Source organism: Armigeres subalbatus, chromosome 2 (assembly GCF_024139115.2).
Source record: "Armigeres subalbatus isolate Guangzhou_Male chromosome 2, GZ_Asu_2, whole genome shotgun sequence".
NCBI lineage: Eukaryota > Metazoa > Arthropoda > Insecta > Diptera > Culicidae > Armigeres > Armigeres subalbatus.
The window spans coordinates 39,575,981-39,596,354 of NC_085140.1; the positions used below are offsets into that span (position 1 = coordinate 39,575,981).

Below are 20,374 nucleotides of genomic sequence, written 5' to 3' on the forward strand. Positions count from 1 at the left end.
CTTGAGCCTCTTGGAAGGAGGCTTCTGAGCCTCTTGGAAGGAGGCTCTGAGCCTCTTGGAAGGAGGCTCTGAGCCTCTTGGAAGGAGGCTTCTGAGCCTCTTGGAAGGAGGCTTCCGAGCCTCTTGGAAGGAGGCTTCTGAGCCTCTTGGAAGGAGGCTTCCTGAGCCTCTTGGAAGGAGGCTTGAGGCCTCTTGGAAGGAGGCTCTGAGCCTCTTGGAAGGAGGCTCTGAGCCTCTTGGAAGGAGGCTTCCAGCCTCTTGAAAGGAGGCTTCTGAGCCTCTTGAAGGAGGCTTGAGCCTCTTGGAAGGAGGCTTCTGAGCCTCTTGGAAGGAGGCTTCCTGAGCCTCTTGGAAGGAGGCTCTGAGCCTCTTGGAAGGAGGCTTCCTGAGCCTCTTGGAAGGAGGCTCTGAGCCTCTGGAAGGAGGCTTGAGCCTCTTGGAAGGAGGCTCTGAGCCTCTTGGAAGGAGGCTTCTGAGCCTCTTGGAAGGAGGCTCTGAGCCTCTTGGAAGGAGGCTTGAGCCTCTTGGAAGGAGGCTTCTGAGCTCTTGGAAGGAGGCTCTGAGCCTCTTGAAGGAGGCTTCCGAGCCTCTGGAAGGAGGCTTGAGCCTCTTGGAAGGAGGCTTCTGAGCCTCTTGGAAGGAGGCCTGAGCCTCTTGGAAGGAGGCTTCTGAGCCTCTTGAAGGAGGCTTCCTGAGCCTCTGGAAGGAGGCTTCCTGAGCTCTTGGAAGGAGGCTTCGAGCCTCTTGGAAGGAGGCTTCCGAGCCTCTTGGAAGGAGGCTTCCGAGCCTCTTGGAAGGAGGCTTCTGAGCCTCTTGGAAGGAGGCTTCTGAGCCTCTTGGAAGGAGGCTTGAGCCTCTTGAAGGAGGCTCTGAGCTCTTGGAAGGAGGCTTCTGAGCCTCTTGGAAGGAGGCTTCCTGAGCCTCTTGGAAGGAGGCTTTGAGCCTCTTGGAAGGAGGCCTGAGCCTCTTGGAAGGAGGCTTCTGAGCCTCTTGGAAGGAGGCTTCTGAGCCTCTTGGAAGGAGGCTTCTGAGCCTCTTGAAGGAGGCCTGAGCCTCTTGGAAGGAGGCTTCTGAGCCTCTTGGAAGGAGGCTCTGAGCCTCTTGGAAGGAGGCTTCCTGAGCCTCTTGGAAGGAGGCTTCTGAGCCTCTTGGAAGGAGGCTTCTGAGCCTCTGGAAGGAGGCTTCCAGCCTCTTGGAAGGAGGCTTCCTGAGCCTCTTGAAAGGAGGCTTCCGAGCCTCTTGAAAGGAGGCTTCCTGAGCCTCTTGGAAAGGAGGCCTGAGCCTCATGGAGGAAGGCTTTCGAGCCTCTTGGAAGTAGGCTTCCTGAGCCTCTTGGAAGGAGGCTGAGCCTCTTGAAGGAGGCTTCCGAGCCTCTTGAAAGGAGGCTTCCGAGCCTCTTGAAAGGAGGCTTCCGAGCCTCTTGAAAGGAGGCTTCCGAGCCTCTTGAAAGGAGGCTTCCGAGCCTCTTGAAAGGAGGCTTCCGAGCCTCTTGAAAGGAGGCTTCCGAGCCTCTTGGAAGGAGGCTGCCGAGCCTCTTGAAAGGAGGCTGCCGAGCCTCTTGAAAGGAGGCTTCCGAGCCTCTTGAAAGGAGGCTTCCGAGCCTCTTGAAAGGAGGCTTCCGAGCCTCTTGAAAGGAGGCTTCCGAGCCTCTTGGAAGGAGGATTTCAAATCAAAATCTGAACAAATATGTTATAATGTACAGATTGTATAACATTTCACCGAAAACTATTCCGCGGAATTCATTTTCTCGGTTAAACATTTCGCGGAATGACATTTGGCGGTTTGTAACTTTTCGCGGTACGACATTTGGCGGTTTGTACCTTTTCGCCGAATGACTTTTGGCGGAATATACCATTTTGCGGAATGCACCATTTCGCGGAATATTAATAATAATAGCCTTTGTTTATTCAGCATTCCCACAATAATTATTACCTGCGAGGTTTCTAAGGCTGTGAACCATTCCGCCGATTCGTTTAACTTTTAGTTAAAATTTGACAGTTCGATAGTTATTTCGCCGTGGTTAAAATAACCCTGCTCCGGAGCATGGTTAGATTTGACAGTTCGATTGTTAAACTTTGTTCGCGAGAAAATTGGCGCCAAATCCATTTCGTTCTGAATAACTATCAATCTGTCAAAACTCAAATGGGTCGGCTTCGGTGTAAAATTTTAACCACGATGAGAAAATAATCATCGAAGTGTCAAATGGTTCACAGCTTAAGCCAAGTTACCATTTTTTTTGCATTCGTTTAACACGAGATTAACACGTTGAATCTTTTATAAAATCCAAAAAAAAAATTCGATAGATTTCCTAGACCGAGCCAGAAGTGGAACCCAGCCTCCTTCAGCACAGTCTTGCTTGGTAGTCACGCATTTTCCGCACGGCTAAGGAACGCCACCCAGAATATTTAGAAGTAGTTCCAGTTGCCCCTTATACCGGGCAGATACATCCATTTAAAGAACGTTACCCCTCCTTATACTAGGCAGACGCGTTCATTTAAAGAAGGCATTATCAACTCCTTTCGCCTTATACCGGGCAGATGCATCCATTTAAAGAAGGCGTTACCCCTCCCTTCGCCTTATACCAGACAGACGAGTATTTTTAGAGAAGGCATTATCAACTCCTTCCGCCTTATACCGGGCAGATGCATCCATTTAAAGAAGGCATTACCCCTGTCTTCGCCTTATACCGGGCAGACGCGTTCTTTTAAAGAAGGCATTATCAACTCCTTTCGCCATATACCAAGCAAATGCATCCACTTAAAGAAGGCGTCACCCTTCTCTTCGCCTTATACCGTGAAGTCGTGTTCTTTGAAAGCACAATATCGGGTTCGGGTCGGGTACGGGTTTGTGAGACAAAAAAATCGGGTCGGGTCTGATACGGGTTTAAGAAATAAAATACAGAAAAGTACTTGTCATAAGACGAGTTAATACAATCCACTAAAAAGCTCAAAATAATTTTCTTAACAGAAAAGTATTTATTCAGTTTTGTTAATTGTGAGGCTAGTTCGTTGTTTGGGCGTACATTTTTTTCAATTAAAAAAAAAACAGCAAATATCTAGTTTGAATTTTTCGGGGAAAACTTTTGTGCGGGCTTAAATAATTAAATTATGTCGGGTTAGGGTCGAGTACGGGTTTACGAATGCAAAAAATCTCGGGAACGGGTCGGGTTCGGGCTTGCATTAAATCCAAAATAAAAATAGCCTAGATTTCATGTAATTAAGCAGCAATCCATTTGAGGTAAAAATTTGAAAGAAATTTATTCTAACTGAATTCCACCAAATGGCATTCCGCGGAATGATTTTCGGTGAAAAGGTACATTCCGCGTAATGTCTTTCAGAAAAAAGGTGCATTCCGCGAAATGTGTTTCGGAGAGTTGATACATTCCGCGGAATGTCGTACCGCGAAAAAAAATTCCGCGAAATGTTTTTCGGCGAAATAGTATACAACCAATGTACATATTTACATCTGAGTTTTCAGAAAATTTCTACAGTTAATTACTGCGAGATTTCTAAGCCAAGTTACTATTTTTGGATTCTTAAAACATGAGGCTAGCATAATGATACTTTTATGCGCAGGGAAGCCGAGAAACTTTTCTAGAAAAGACCAGGAATTGAACCCAGCCACCTTCAACATGGTCTTGCTTTAAAGCCACGGATTTATTTTTTCTATGCATAGAAAGATCCGTGTTTCACACGCACGCGTCCTTTTTTATCAAGATTTTACGGGAGCGGACGATGGCGTCTGGTAGCGGTCCCAGCGACAACGGTGGCGGTCATAGATGGTTGAGCGGCGGTCCAGCCGGCAGCAACACTCAAGTAATTTGTTTTCGCATCGGAGGCGTCTGCAGAACCGAGTGGTCCGGAAGCAGCTCCTAAATCCAAATTGTCTCGCCAGATTCAGAGCTATTGAGTGTTGCTGACTAATAGTGCTTGGAAACATTATTGAAGTCTAGTCTGCTTCCATACGAGGTGAAACGGCCTGTTCCTCCGTTCATGGGACAAAACAAAGCTCTTAAATGAGACAAAACAAAATTTGCCGAGACCGAGACAAAAACCCCCCATACTCTTAATTGAAACACTATTGAAATTAAATCGGTTCTGTTCTGGACCACCATTATATTTCGAAGAAAGTTAAGCGGATTTTTTTTTTCAATTGAGCTGTTTGTGATTCAAAATGCGTATTATTGAAAAGAGTAACAATAGATAGTTGACCCAAAACAAACTTTCTTCAAAATACAAAACATAATCGCTTTGCGTTGGTAGCAGAATCATGGCGTCAGTATCGGTCCGAGCGACGGCCATCGGCAGGTGGCTACTATAAAAAATGTATTTACTATAGTAGCATCTTCATCGATTTAACTTCCGGCGGCGGAAAGTGAAATTTTCTCGCAAGATTATGACGTGGGTTTATTGGAAGCAAATCGATTCTTTTCAGGATCATCATTTTTACCAGAGAAAGTTGATCCGAGACGAATTCTCTTCACAACTCAGAACACAATCGCTTGGCGACGGCAGACATTTTGTTAAGGAAATTATTTTGAGCTTTTTAGTGGAATGTCTTCACTTGTCATAAGACGAGTTTGTACCTTTGCACTTGACTCGTCGAGTCAAGTACGAGACCCTAAAGACGACCTTACTGTTGAGGTCGAAATACGTATCTGTCAAGGTACAATCAAGTGGTGGATTTAAATGGGAAGGTACAAACTCGTCATATGACAAGTGACGGCAGACAGTTCAATCGTAATGATGGCGTTGGTAGCGGAATCATAATCACATCATGTTCAAGAGAAAATTAATGCAAGACAAATTTTTGTCAAATTAAAAAACATAATTGCTTGGTGTAGGCAAACAATTGGCGTCAGTAGTGAAATCACAAGCGCGCCTCCAGGAGAAACGCTGCAATTAATTTATTGGCATGGTGACTGAAGAAAGTTTGATGGCGTCAGTATAGGTCCGAGCGGGGTTGTCGGCTGGTGGTTACCGCAGAAAATTAATCCACTCTGGTGGCGTCTTCATCTATTTGGCTGTTGTCGATGAAAACTAAAGTTTTCTCGCTAGATTTTTTAAGTGGAAATTGCCTTATCTAACAACTTTCAAATTTTAAGTTATACCAGTTTTGTCCGAATAAAACTCATGCATGATGGCATTACATTCCTAAGAGCTCCAAACTGTTTCTACTCAGCTCGACGAATTGAGGTGATGTTTATGTGTGTATGTGTGTGCGCAAACTAATCTCACTCATTTTTCAGGCACTTATCTTTAACAGATTTTCTCGCAACAAGTTGCATTCGACGCGTAATCTTGTCCCATTGTTTCGTCTTGAAAATTGGCCAAATTGGACGTTGGGATCGGAGTTATGGCCAAAATACTTTTTTTTTCATACCAAAAGTGCGTAGAGATTACTCACTCGAAAGAAACGAGAAAAGCACCATCACCGCTAGGTCGATTAATCTGGGTTTTTTCTTTTCTGAAATCACTTTTCAGACTGCTATCAGCAATCAAGGCGGGTATTTTCTTCAATTCATATCTAAAAGCATATGTTTACCGTAATTATGAATAAAAAAGAAAGTGTTGATACAGTATTTACTCAAAGAGAGGCCTCTGACTCAACAACATCCTCGTAGGTATCACAAAATTGAATATTGAGGACCGTCGGGTCATAATTTTTCTGTAGCTGGCTGTGTGACCATGGTAGATCCCAAAAAAACACAAAACTGGGGTCTGGTTTAATTTCTAAATGTCTTCAGTATGCATAAGTACATTAACTTTACAATGTGATGGCTACGTCAACCAACCATTTCTAGTGTACGTGCCTTTAAATTTCCGACACGTAAAACATGTTTTAAAATTGGCCTAGAGCTATTGCATCAGCAATGAAGCCCCAACAACCACCCCAAACCGCTAGCAATCGAACCAAATTCGCATATCACGGCCGCCATCCGGGAGGTGATTTAATTCCCATTTTCCGAAGCCGCAGAGCGGCGGGGTGGCGGCAAACGCTCACTCTAATATGAGTAAACAATTAGCGAGTGGACGAATAGCAAACATTGACTGAAGCAGTCTCGCACCTTGCATCGACCAACCGACCGACCGATCCAGACCTTGGAAATCGCGGTTTGCGGGTAGTTTGACCATGGTGGCGACGGGGGTGGGTGGTGGTGAGCAAATAGAAGATAAACTGTCTCACTTTACAGCTGCCAGCCAACTGCAACTGGTTGCGCCCCGTCCAGCTAGCAGGCAGGGCGTCGAGTGTGGGATGATGCCGAGAGTGGTGCTCCAGGAAAAACTGTTACAATGTTGCCCTTCAGGAGTGTGAGCACTTTCCGGTGGGGCGAAGCGCGGGCTGCCCAATGATGACGGGTGGCTTGCAAGGTTGCAAAACAAGCGAAGGCAAGTAAGTGGGAAAACATTCGTCGCTTTTATGTTATTGTTGGGAAGGTGGAATGTATGCAGGTAGCACAAAGTACGTATTTGGTTGGTGGATAGCTTGGCCGGCACGCACGTCGTCGTTCGCTGGGCGTTTTGTTTTTCCAGCGCCTATGGTCGAGTGGACGCTATTTTGGTGCCACAGTCACGTCCGCTGGCTTGCGTCGTGATCGCACCGCGAGGACTGGCTGGTGGACGGTGGCTTCCTAGGAAGCATCGTCGCTGTAGGCACGTTCGTAGGGCAGCACAGAGCTGAAGCAGACTCGGAGAGAATGTGCTTATTGAAAGGTTTCACTTCAACAGGTGTTTTATCTCATCAAGGTAAGGAGAATCTAGAAAGCTCAGTCAATTGAAAATGAAAGGTACGTAAATGGAATCTAAATTAAATAGAATTCCGTTGGTCCTCCAAGTGGAAATTCGTATGTCTTCACTCAATGTCACTACTTAAAATGTATCTTGACTTGATGGATACTTTCATACAATTAAAATTTAGCCAACTTCAGTGACTTTTTAGCGCAAACGTTGGGCGCACCACGTTCATACAACCACAAGCTTTTCTTAATTTAGTTTGTTTTGGTATTTATTTTGAACTTCCTACCATATTGACTACTCCAAGAGCACTGAGACATAATTGAATGATTTTTCATAATAACATCACTTTATTTCAATCCTTCATACTTCAGTCTAGTTATCTAATGATGAGCACGCCCAAAAAAATGTGCACAACGGACCCTTCCGCATTATGTACACCAATTCGGAAAAATCGCTTTCTTTGACGTCATTGTTTTCGCTCGTCTGCTACCTTGCCCAAAGTTTTGCACCGTCATCCTATTGCGATTTTGGCCGAAATACTATACCGCGAGCATCATCGGAAATTCCCTCTCGAAAACGGATGCACCGGAGCACTTTTCCCTGTCAGTAACAGCAGCAGCAGCAAAACTACACCATGCAATTATTTCGATGCTTTTTCATTAACTCGCCGTAATCAGCTCTTTCGCGTAGACCTGATTTCATTCACCGTATAGCATTGACTTGCTTCGGAAGATTATCACATGAATTAATACCGCGAAGACGCTTTTATTAGGTGGGAGGAGTTCCACTCATCATGAGCATCAACAACGCAAACGAGGAAAAATGCGTTGCAGAATATATAGCCGCGCGTCCATTAGACCGGAAATAATATATTTTATTTACTTACCTATACCAGCGCTTCCTAGCTCTGAAGTGAAATTCTACGTTTTTTTTGCGGGACGGGGAGGGAATCGTATGATACAATAATAGAAAGATACAATTTTGATCACCAACGAAAATAGTTCTCAAGGATACCGATGGGTTCAACGATATTTTTTATATTGTTTCCAATTTTTCTTTGCACGATTTTATTGAGGGAGAGATGATCGAAATTCGATTCAACAAAAGCTGAATTTCGGTTGAACATGTGATCATGGCTTATCTGGCAAACAATTAAAGCCAAGACATTATAGTCAACGTAGGAAAAAAATATATTTTTTCAATATTTCCACAGCGGTAATGCTGGTTTTATTTTTAAACTTTTCAATCAGTGAGTCCTTCGATTCTTACCCTTCTTACCCCTTCTATCCCTACTTCCCCGTCGTGCCTCACGAGGTATGAGCACGAAGATCGGGTAACCAAACTCGGTGGGAACTATAGTCGTATGTTGACAGGAAATGGATGGAGGATTTGCTCCTCTCCATTTGTACTAAAATGATAGAGTGTTTCCTATGTTAGGGGCGACTGATCATCTTTCGAGCTCCAGCTCCAGCTAAATTGTGCACCATGGACCACTGGAAATTAAGAAGGTTGGTGTTGGGCCCTGCAAGCCAGCCTTAATAAAAGTTGGCAACAAAGATTCAGCAAAGACCAGAGGTGAGCCAGCCTAGGGCTGCAAGCCTTTTTAATAGAGAATTTAAAAAAATCAGCGAAAAGAATGTGAACCAATTGGGAAAGACCACAGCAACAAAAAATGACTAGCGAGTGGAAGCTCGGTTCGTGGAACTACAAATTTCTCAACTTCATTGGAAGCACACGCATACTCGCCGATCTGCTTAAGGACCGCGGACTCGGCATCTTAGCGCTGCAGGTTTGTTGGAAGGAATCAATGGTGCGAGCGTTTAGAGGAAATCATACCATCTACCAGAGCTGCGTGTGAGTACAACAGCTGCCCAAGCCACGACGTCAAAGTTATCAGGAGATTTAAACGCTGAAGGTGAACTGACGCTATCCAACAGCTCAAGAACAATAAAGCAGCTGGTCTACTATGGACTCCAGAAGAAACTGCGATCAAAAATGATGCACACCAGCACCAAATGTATCATGTATAGAACGCTCAAAAGACCGATGGTCCTCTACCGACATGAGACACGGACCTCGAAGAGGACTTGCAAGACAACGAGACGCGTGCATGCATTTCCAAAAGAATTTGTGGATCTAACTACAAAGTAATTTCCTGAAAATTTGTGAAAGAATCCTTAAACGAAATTCGGAAGAAATACTTGGAGGAATTTACAAAGAAATTCAATAATTTCGGAAATCCCTTTAGGAGTTCGTTCCGAAATTACAAGATGAATCACAAGAGCTAATGGTAAGGAATTTCCGATGGAATGCCTGGAAGAATTTTTGAAAGTATTGCTAAAGGAATTCCTGAAGAAAATTCCGGAGGGGTGTCTAAAAGAATTCTTAGACAAATTTGTAAGGAATTTTCTAAAGAATTCCTAAATGAATTTTTGAAGAAATTTCTAGATTAATTTGCGGAAGATTATCTTTGAGGAAAGAGGAAATTCACGAATCCTAAAGGAATTCTCTAAGGTATGCCTGAAAGAATTTGTGGGTGACTAGCCGAATTAATTCCTGGGGGTGGATTTTCCTAACGAACTATTGAACAATGAACAATTCATGAAATATCACCTGAATGATTACTGAAGAAATTTTCGAAGTAACTCCTGAAGTAAATTTAAAAAGAATAATTCGAAAGTATCCGAAGAAGTTTGATGATGGATCGACTGCAATCCCGATATTTTCGGTTTTTCACAAATCTTAATTTTAGATTCAAAGCAGGGTTTTGTTTTACTACTGTTTGAATTTTCTAAGGACTTTCTTCAGATGTTCCTGAAGAAATTCTTGAAAAAATCTAAAAAAATATATGAAAATTTCTACAGAAATTTGTGTGGAAATTCCCTTTGAAATTTTTTCAATAATTCTTTATGAAATTCCTTCAACAATTCCTTCAGAAATTTGTTTAGAAATTATTGTCCCAAATCTATTCAGGTTGTACTTCGGAGATTGCTCCTGAAATACATTTGGAAATTCCTCCAGGAATTTCTTTTAAAATGACGCCCAGTAGGGATTCTTTAGTAAAAGATTCGGAAAGGCTTCTGTAAATTTCTCCTAAAATGTCAATGTAATATTCCTTTCAAACTCCTGCAGGAGAAATTTTATTGAAAAAAATCTTCCGGGAAATTATGGAAGATTTAAATTGGAAATCCTGAGGGAATTTTTGGAGGTGTTTCTAACGGAAGTTTCGAAGGATTCCTAAAAGAAATTCTGGAGGATTTTCTAACGAGATTCCTTAAAGAATGCTCAAATGATATTTCGAAGGCATTTCGAAAAGAATCTTCAAAGGTCTAAAGGAATTTCTGTTAGAATTGCTAAATAAAGTCCGGGGGAATGATCAATGAGCCTGGAGAAATTCTTGAGTGAAATTTCAAAGGAAATTCAAGAATTTCTTCCTAGAGTTTCCAAAAGGGTTTCTTGAGAAAGGCGAGTTTCCAAATGTAATCTTAGAACAATTTCCGTAGGTGTTGTAGGAACTGAAAAGAATCTAAAAGAAGAATCTTTCAATATTTTCTAATAATTCCTTCTTTGAATTTTAGAAGTAATATTATGAGGAATTGCCAAAGAAATTTCTGGATATCTCTCCGAAGTTATTGCCGGAGAATTTTCAGAAGAAATCATAAGAAGTTCCGAAAGAATTCTTGAAGGAATGTCCAAAGAAATGTTGCATAAATTTAAGAATGACGCAAATTCCTTCAGAATTTAATTTAGAAACTTCGTTCGAAAATTCCTTTACGAATTCTTTTAGAAATTCCTGTGAAAATTCCCTTAGGAATTCCTTTGGAAAATTCTTTGGAAATACCTATGGAAAATCCTTCGGAAATTCCTTCCGAAATACCTACGGAAACAGTTTTAGCCTGTTTTAGGAAGCCATTGAGAAATAACTTCAGAAATTCCTTGGCTAGTAGAAAATAATTTCCGAATTTTAGAGATTTCTCCAAGATTTTCTTTACAAATTTTTTTAAAGAATTTCGTCCGAATTTCTTTTAGAAATTCCTTCGGTAAATTCTTAAGACATTCTTGTGTATATTCTATTGGCAATTTGTTTGGAACTCTTGCGGAAAACACTTCAGAAATTTCTTAAAGAATACCTAAGGGAATTATTTCCAGAAAACCTTCCAAAATCTATTGACATTGAATTAGGAACCGCTTCATTTTTTAATGAATTGTATCACCAATTATTTCAGAATTTCTTAAACTAATTCTTCCAGTAATTCCTTAAGAAATCTCTTCCAAAAGTATAAGAAGAAATTCCTCTCATATTTTCAGAATTTCACCCAGGAATTCGTGTGATAATTCCTTTAGGAATACCTTCGGAAATTTTGACGCCAAATTTCCGAAAAAACTCCTTCCGCAATTTCAGAAGGATTTTTGTATGGCTTTACTAAAAACAAAAGGAAGTTTTGAAGAAATATCCGAAAGAATTTACGAGAGACTCTTCAGAGGATTTTCCGAAGAAATCCCTAGAGGAATGCCAAAAAGAGGTAATGGCGTAATTTTCTAAATTATTTTCTAAATTATCTAAGAATTTCTGAAGGGTTTTCAAAAGATATTATCGAAGAAATTCCTTTTTCTTCAAGTCGAGTCACGTACGAGGCACTAAAGACGGCCTTACTATTGAAGTCGAAATACGTATCCAAAGGTACATGAAAGTAGTGGAATTAAATGGAATAGTACAAATTTGTTTTACGATAAGCACCTACATTCCACTAAAAGCTAAAAAAAAATTTCGTATTCCTGGAGAAATTTCAAAATGAATTCTCGAACAAATTTCCAAAGCAAGAACTTGAAGATTTTGCAAAGAAAGTCCTGAAGAAATTTACGGAGAAATTCCAAGATTTATTTAAAAATTCTTTTGGAAATAAAACTAAGAAATTCTAGGAAAATCAGTTTCTTATTCAGAGCAAAAGGCGTATAGAATTGAATTTCAAAGAAAATATTATATTTGATTGTTCACGTGCCCCATCGTGCTCCAGTTTAGCTCCACCAGTGCCAGTAAGTCATAACAAAATATATCACAATTATATCAATATATGTTACAAATAACAATATCTGCAATAATTTTGTTTTAAATTCTCTGTCCCGGACGAAGGAAAGAAAATTACATGATTGGCGTAACATGATCATAACACATTATCATATAATAATCATGAATTCTCTGCTCCGTAGATATTCGTTACCCTGGTCATCCGGAAGATGCTTCCATTCGAACCAATCCTCGAGCACGACGACACGCCACATCGTCCCTTTCGACAAATCGGGACTGATTTGTGATTTGGGCGTAAACAAACACTGGAAGGCAAATTCCTGCTAAAACAAGCATTTCCCGGGAAAACCACGATATGTTTCCGAAAGAATGATCCTTTCACTATCAGGTAAAGGGAATTAGTTTTGGTGAAAAGCACTTGAATTCTTGGAATCTTTGAAACAATGTTTGTTTTCAAAATAAGTTACGCCCAAATCACAAGTTGGTTCCGAAATTTCCGTTTAAGCAGCCGAAATTCCCTGATCCCGAATCCTAAGTCCTGTCCATCCTTAAACATTGTAAACTAACCTCGAGTCACCACGAGTACGTTGGCTCCTACCCCTCTTTTACTAACTTAAGAGTAAAATGATATTGATTGTACATATCACGAAGAATTATGGCTCCGTAAAGTGTTATACACGCCTGAGCCTATCAGTTTGTCGTTTTCAATAACATTATTATTTTTATAATTTATAATTATAACAGATCGAGATATATTTTTGTTCACTTGATAACATATTTATTTAGTACCTTTTCGTTGAAACTTGAAGATGTTTTGTTACAATTTTTGTTATTTTATTTACTAATGGAACATGTTTTATTATAACTTCTGTTGTATAAAATGCTCTCCCTGAATATCAAGTTCTGATATACATTTGCGGCAGCAGTTTGTGAGTTACGATAAATAATTTTGCATTTTTCTATACTTTCACGGTGTCTCTATGGGAAAACTTTATTTTTCAATAATCAGTACTTCTGAAACATCCACCACACGAAAGTATATGATCTCCTCTTTCATATCGTGGCTTAACTAAAATGTTCTATCGGGGGATACAACTTTTATTTTTTTTTTTTTAATTTTTTTTTTTCACTAGTTTTGGTGCAAACTCCATAGGAATCTCAATTTATAGCCGAGTTACACCCCCCAAAATGTATGAAAATGACTCGCGATACAACATTTTATAAAAGCACCTACGTGAAACAGGAAAACCTATACTTGTGTGTAGTGGGTATTTGAGAGATACTGATTTTTTGAAAACAAGCCTCTTCGGACAAAAACACAGTGACTTTATTCAAAATGTTGCTGTGTAAGGAAGGTGTAAGGCTGTGTTTGGCTGAACGAGAGCCAGAGGACCGTACATGAAAAAGGAGGACATGTCCTCCCAAAGGATACCATCTGGTAAGCCTATTAAGGATATACATACGATAATATTTGTTTTTTCAAGGAAAACGAAACGAAACGAAACTGGGATTATTTCCGTGACTTGGAAACGATACGAAATCAAGGTCCCATTTGATTTGGGATTTCACGGAACGAAACGAAATTTGTTCCGCGGGATTATTGAATCGTTTTTTTATTATTTATTTATTTATTTATTTATTTTGCTTATTTCATCTGACTGTGTCGTCTACATGAAAACTTAAAACTAAAGGTCAGTTGATAAAAAATCTGTTTAGCCGTTGACGAAACGCGGATGAACTGATGTTGAAGTCGAATTGGTCCGACACCTCGTTGAAATGGCGGATCATAGCGACAAAGCAGCTATTGGCAGCATAATTAGTGTTATGCCTTTCTTCGAAGAGCAAATCTCGAGGTCGAAGGGATCGTGAGGGTGCATACAATGGATTTTTTCCAACAAATCTGGCACATCGTACTCGGATAACAGAAGTTTGGCGATGAAAACGGCTTGCGCCACGTTTCTCCGCTTATCAAGAGCATCTAGCCCCAGCAGACTACAGCGATCAGCATACGGTGGTAAATTCAGCGGTTATGTATACAATTTGAATTTAACATTTTTAAAACCAAATAACTCTTCTAGCTTATAAAATAAAAGCAGACGTGAATGTCCGTTAGGGGTTAAAACGTAAATAAAAAAAAAACATTTTTGCGCAATATAAAATACATTATCATCACCGATTCCCCGCATTTGGAGCACTTTGAAAGAAATTTGTCGTGGAGTGTACAGCATCGCATAGTTATGTACGGTTCTTCCCTGCCCGTGGTTAACAAAAAAAATTCCATCAAAACTAATACCTGGTGCTCAATTCTGGGGCTATACTGCCGTGAATTGCATATTTGTCCCTTATGGATAGGAAACCCAGCAAAGATGGGACAGATTCACAGCAGTATACTGCAACTCTGGGTGGAATTAAAAAAAAATCGTTGGACCCGTATTGGAGTTATGCCTTTTTTAAGCCGTAACTGATATTCATCTAAGAAATGCACAAGATTCTGCTTCAACATGGTTTACATTTCCTCAGTTTTGCCCCCATCTAGAATGTTTATCCTATGTGAAGCATCTGATTTTTCTTTGCTATTGGCAATCACTTTCAATGACATTTAATTATTTGGTCAAGCCCGAGTTCAAGCCAAATATCACCAACAAAAAACGCAAACACAAAATCTGGACGATCAAAATCAGGGTAGTTTTGTGAAGGATTTTCAAAAGTTTGAATTTTTAGTCAGAAAATCGTGCTAAGAAAATCGTGCTATGAAAAAAAAAATTGTCACACAATTCAGAATAGTTAATAAATCATACTCCTAATGCATTTTCTTCTAAACGACACTTATTTTCATGATTCTTGGTACAACCAGTAGACTTTAAAGTGATTGATGAGCTTCTCTTTCATTTATCTATCTGGAGGATCTTTTCGAAAGAATCTAGATAAATAATCCTCAGAACCGTAATTTTAGAAAGCTTTACCAATGTTTATGGCTCACTAATATTTGTCAAAACTCGATAAAACAAATGTGTTCCTTACTTATCAAAACCAAAAAAATCATCCCACATAGAAATGCCGAGAAAATAACTAACCTAAAAATTTCCTAGATACAGCTCAGCCACCTCCAGCATGGTCTTGGTATGCACAGCTCACAGATAGATAAAAATGGTTTGATAATATCATTCTTGGAAATGTGATAGATTATCGTCAGGTTAACAAAAATCCTTTGCCTTGAATGTCGGAATCCATTGTTTTTCGAGCTCAAATAATCAATTTGTAAATTCCCATATATCGGGATAAATTTGTTACCACTTTTTCTAATTTACATTTAAATCCAAAATGTGTATCATAACAAAGGTATATTGATTAGGGAGAGATTGCATACCAGTGAGTTTAAACATTACGAAGCGGTAATGTTTGCTAGCCAAATGTTGAATTTAATAATTTCGGATCCGTTATGCTTGTCCACGTTTGTGCCTTTTAAATTGGGTTTAAAATAAAAGAATATTCATTTATTTTCCTTTGATTCATGAAGAATGGTTAAAAATATAAATAAAGACTCAACTTGGGAGTGACTCGTGACTGGCTGGTATTAGATTAGAATGCAGGTTCCATTTGGAAAAGAAAAAAAAAGTTGTTCGGGACCCCTCGGTAGATTTTTTTTAAATACCCAGGAAATGAAAGATAAGAAATTTTAGCGATGCTCATTTTTTGTAAATTAAAATAATTTCTTGAATCTATTCATCTTTTTTGATTTTTCAACATATTTAGAGTTCGAAAATTCTCATTCAAAGTCAACTTATTGCAATTTTTAAATTTTTAGAGTTATTTTTTTATTTTCCGTGTAAATAGTTGGATAATAATTATAAAGTAAATCATTCACCACTTTACCCAACAAACAACGACAAACTACAAATAAGCATCTAAGTTGAATTATTGTTTATTCGCTAGGCAGATTTCATTGGCCTACTTATTTGTTTACCACCTTTATTTGAGGTCGAACTAACGTTTTAGTTTTATCACATTTCTCGCTTAACTTTTCAAAAGGACCTAAGTAACATTTTTTTTCATGAATTAATTTGAATAGCGCAATCAACAGAACAACATGAAAGCTTTTGATTGCAATACTCAAATTAATTCATGAAAAAAATGTTACTTAGGTCCTTTTGAAAAGTTAAGCGAGATTTCAGCACATTGGGGAAGTTTATCAATGTACTGAATTAATGATTCTCAAAATTCTCTGTTCGACTATGATGTGATGCTCTAAAAGGGTGGTCGAATTGAGTTTGAATAGTAGATTAATAAGCAAGCATTAGACATCCTTCTTAACCTTTGTCCTTCTTTACCATTGGATTCAACTTTTACCGGATCTATCGCACTGTGGAAGAAAACATTATAATAACAAATAATAGTTTATGCTTTTTTCCGTTTGAAAGAAAATTGCGATGGCTTGAATCAATGATATTTGATAGGAAAATAATAATTTATTTTCAAGACATTGTTGGATTCATTGTCATGAACACTCAGGCTTTTTATATTCGTGGGGCAATACATAATTATTTCGTGATTCATAATTAATTCCTGATCTATAAAGCTGTTGGAGATTATAACGAACAAAATTGATGGAGCAATGAAGAAAATTGTAAAGTTGTGAAGAAACGAACACAAACAAATTAATAAACAATCGACCATTTTGCATGTCTGTTACAGATAGTACATAGTTGTTTTTCTATTATGTAAATAAATGTCGATAGGTATGTGTAGTTATTTACTCGCTGCATGTGTGGTATTGATGGCACAATCATATCGCAACCGGTTATTCAGAGATTCCGAGCAAGGTCGAACATGAAGTCATTAAATTTTCATAAGCCCCATCATTGGAAACGAATTTTATTTTATCGTTTTGACAGTATTTTCTTATATTTCTTCCCAGTGCTCAATGGTTATGACTGGCTGAACAATGGTTGAAATAAAAATCTTGTACAGTTATTAAAAAAGTGTAGTTCGACAGATTGACTTGTTTATTAGGAGTCCAATTATGATTCATATTCAGCCATACGATTATTTATGTTTTGCATTGAGTAAGCCATAACTTACAAATCAAGGATGGTGCGGATGGCAACGTTACCAGTGGATGATCAAATGTCACCAGCTCGAGACCCGATTTAGGAAAATTTTAAAATGATTATATGAAAATAGCAATTTCAATACGTGTTCAATGGAGATCTTGATGAATTAACATGTAGTTGAATAAAGTCTAAGTAAAATGCTTATTAAAGGTTTAACGAATCAGGTAATAAAGTTATTTTTCAAAATGAGATGTTGTAGCTGTATAATTTCCTCCAAAATTGTATGAACAAAGCCTGAACAGAAGTTGCGATAAGAAATAGTACAGACATAATTCAACACAGTGCTGAACTGAATCATCATACTGATGTGAGTTAAACTAGTGAATGTTTGTTGGGTAGCCTCCTATTGAATAAGTTTAGGTGTGGAAACATACCAAACTATAAGTATTTCACTCTTGAAAATATTTCACGAGCAAAAACACGGAGGAACAAAAAATTAATTAATTCTCAATTTTTTTAGTGATTTGTAGAACTTTGATAATTAACTTTAAACCTAATCTAAACATGTATTGGCGTTTATATTATTGATCGACATCAAAAACTTTTCGAAATCCGAACTGAACTGAAAATTTAAAAAAATCAAAGTGCCTACGCCGTCTAAAGGTGGTTTTGGGCGGTAGAGGATTAAATAAACAAAAGTGCGTTCTAATTTTTGCTACACCCAACCAGCGACTGTTAGATTTTCTAACCATTCTGTATATGAACCTTCCAAAAACTGTATAAAAAGTGAGCATATGCGAAATGAAAACTCGCAAACAAATATTGTAAGAAAAGTCTGCAAAATTGTTAAGTCTCATAAAATATTTGAATAAGAATCAAGCGTCTAAGACGAATTAAGTACTCTCCATTTAATTCCACCATTTAATTTTCGTTATCTTTGCAGATACGTATTTCGACCACAACTGTGTGGTCGTCTTCAGTGTCTCGTACTTGACTCGACTGTAAACTTGACTCGACTGTACGAGACACTGAAGACGACCACACAGTTGTGGTCGAAATACGTATCTGCAAAGATAACAAAAATTAACTGGTGGAATTAAATGGAGAGTACTTAATTCGTCTTAGACGGTTGAATACATTCCACTAAAAGAGCTAATATATTTTTCTAAGAATCAAGTATTTTTGCATAAGCCCAGTTCTTACACAGGTTTTGGTAGGTACTTATACAGAATTGTTAGAAATACTAACAATCACCGGTTGGATGTAACAAAACACTGCAGAGGCTTTTAGTTGAAAACTAAATATGTACATACTTCTGGATTGTTACCGAATGATAACGCTTTGTGTATGGTATTGGTGTATGGTGTTAGAATACGGTTACCAAGAATATGAGCTTCAGAGTCTTCGATGAAGAAGGAAAAAAAGGGAGAAAGCGATCAGACGAGGCACGAGATATTAAGAACATACAGCCAACTCGCATTTTTGAAGTTTATTTGATTCCTCCTCAAACTTGGCTGGTCAACGTATGGTTATTCGTTTCCAGGGCTGACAACTCTTAGTCCCAGTTTTGCGGGACGACTGCCATGTACCAAAGCTATCCGGTCGGCAGACGACTTCCAGCGAGCGGTGTGCTTAGTGTACAAGTCGATAGTCCCCGAGCTTGGCAAGACGTGCCGAGTGAGAACTACCGAGCCTGCTAACATCCTGCCTAGAGGTGCCGGACTTCTACATATTCCTGTAGGTACTTTTCCAACCAAACCGACGAGCGTTAACTCGCCACGAACGCCATTTCATCATAATGCGTCCTGACAACGACAGCTATCGTTCGTTCCAGCTCTTCCTACGCATCGTGCCAGCTAACGCCGTGTTATCGGCTTCCGTCAACGGATGGAAAATCTGGAATTTACCCCAGCCATAAGATCGTCGAGAAGCAACACCTCGCGGATGCCGCCGGGTCATTCGACAACCATCCGGCCACACTACTGGCCAGTGCCTAACGTCATCTGCTATAGTACCGCTGCTAACTGACCAAGCCATCGCCACTGTATCTCATCGCCGCCCATACTGCTGAATAAACCATAAAGGTAAAGTGTAAAGAATAAAGTTTTATTTAGATTCCTTAACATTCGAAATCTTCCAACGCTCGCACGCCCTGAGACAAAAGAAGCCTTTTGCGCCCACCCGGAAGCTGCCGTTGGTCAGACCACTACTACCAGACTACTCCCCTTCTGGGACAATAAGAACGCCCATGATTTAGAATGGGATTGCGTAATAAATGGAAATGGCAGAATGAATATATAAAAATCAATTTTATGGGTTTGTCGAGACGAGCCAGCCTCGGGCTGAAAGTCTCGATAATAAAGACAAAAAAAAAAAAAAAAATTATGGGTTTATTCACCTGCGCTGCCCAATTTTTGTTTTGATTAGGTGAAGTTTGGTATTAGTCAGCATTTGTTACGAAATTTTGTTTGATTTCGTTAAAACCTAATTTTCGCTAGCATTTTTCTTTGGAATTCAACGAAACGAAAGCAAAAAATTCGGGAATACCGCATATCCTCAAAGCTAACTGCATGAGAAATAAACAGTGAACGCATGGTTGTTTGTGAGCCTTAGCGGATTGATCGAAAGGCGGAATTTTTTTTTCCAATATTTGCGCTAAACTAAAGAAAAACTAATATTAGACGAGCTCGGTGGTCTAGTGGCTACCGCTTCTGCCTTATAAGCAGGAGGTCGTGGGTTCAATTCCAGGCTCGTCCCTTTCCTACTTTGTATTTCTATCTTATTTCTTTCTGTGTTTCACGTTCTACCAAAACGATTCCTACTGTTATAACCTTCCACGCAATGCCAAAACCTCCCGTGGCACCTATGAGAGGTCGTAGAGTTCTCTGCATCTTTCTTAAGTAGGTATCCAACAAACCATCCTTCCCCTTCCTCAGCATTCGCAAGGACGTGGCCAGGACAGATCTCGACTATTGGAGAGTACATTGCTTCCATCTAAGAGTTAGTGATTAGTCCCAAATCAATATCTGTGGTAACGGATGAAAGTAATGCTACTCTCATACAATAGTCTTGGCTTGTACCACCTACGAATTTGTGCGAACTGCTAAATGCTAATGCTAATGCTAATGCTAAACTAAAGAAAAACTAATATTGAATTGTAAAGATAATAATTATTCAAAAATTATTATAAAAAATAAAAAAAAAAATTTTAGGTGTTGAATCATTTTGGCCCATATGTGCATTTCGCACCATTCTTTCCTAATTTTTAGAAAAAAATCACGGAAAGCGGTTGGACTCAATACAGCATGGCAGTCTGGGAAGATCCATTATTACGCAACGCAAAAATAAGCAAAATCAAATCGCTGTCACACTAGAACAGAATCAAAGCTCCCGCATCTCACCAGAATACCTAAAATTTAAAACACCAACTGAAATCATTACGCCCATATTGAAGTATAGAACAAAAGAATATCATAATCATTCTGTAACCTTACCATAGGTAGGTAACCCAATAAAAATATAAATAACAGTCTACAGCGTATTTTCGAAAATTAATTTCA

General features: G+C 39.3%; 1 protein-coding gene across 9 annotated transcripts in view; it reads right to left on the bottom strand.

Moving 5' to 3' along the window:
• Window positions 1–20,374, bottom strand: part of LOC134218483 (circadian locomoter output cycles protein kaput-like) — a 295,619-nt gene that overhangs the window by 72,476 nt on the left and 202,769 nt on the right. Inside the window, exon 1 of one of the 9 annotated variants that reach the window (XM_062697545.1) lies at window positions 8,462–8,465. The exons of the other annotated variants lie outside the window; for them this stretch is intronic. The gene's annotated coding sequence lies outside the window, so the exon portion shown is untranslated. Of the gene's footprint in view, window positions 1–8,461; window positions 8,466–20,374 lie in introns of those variants that run through there. 9 annotated transcript variants of the gene reach the window in all.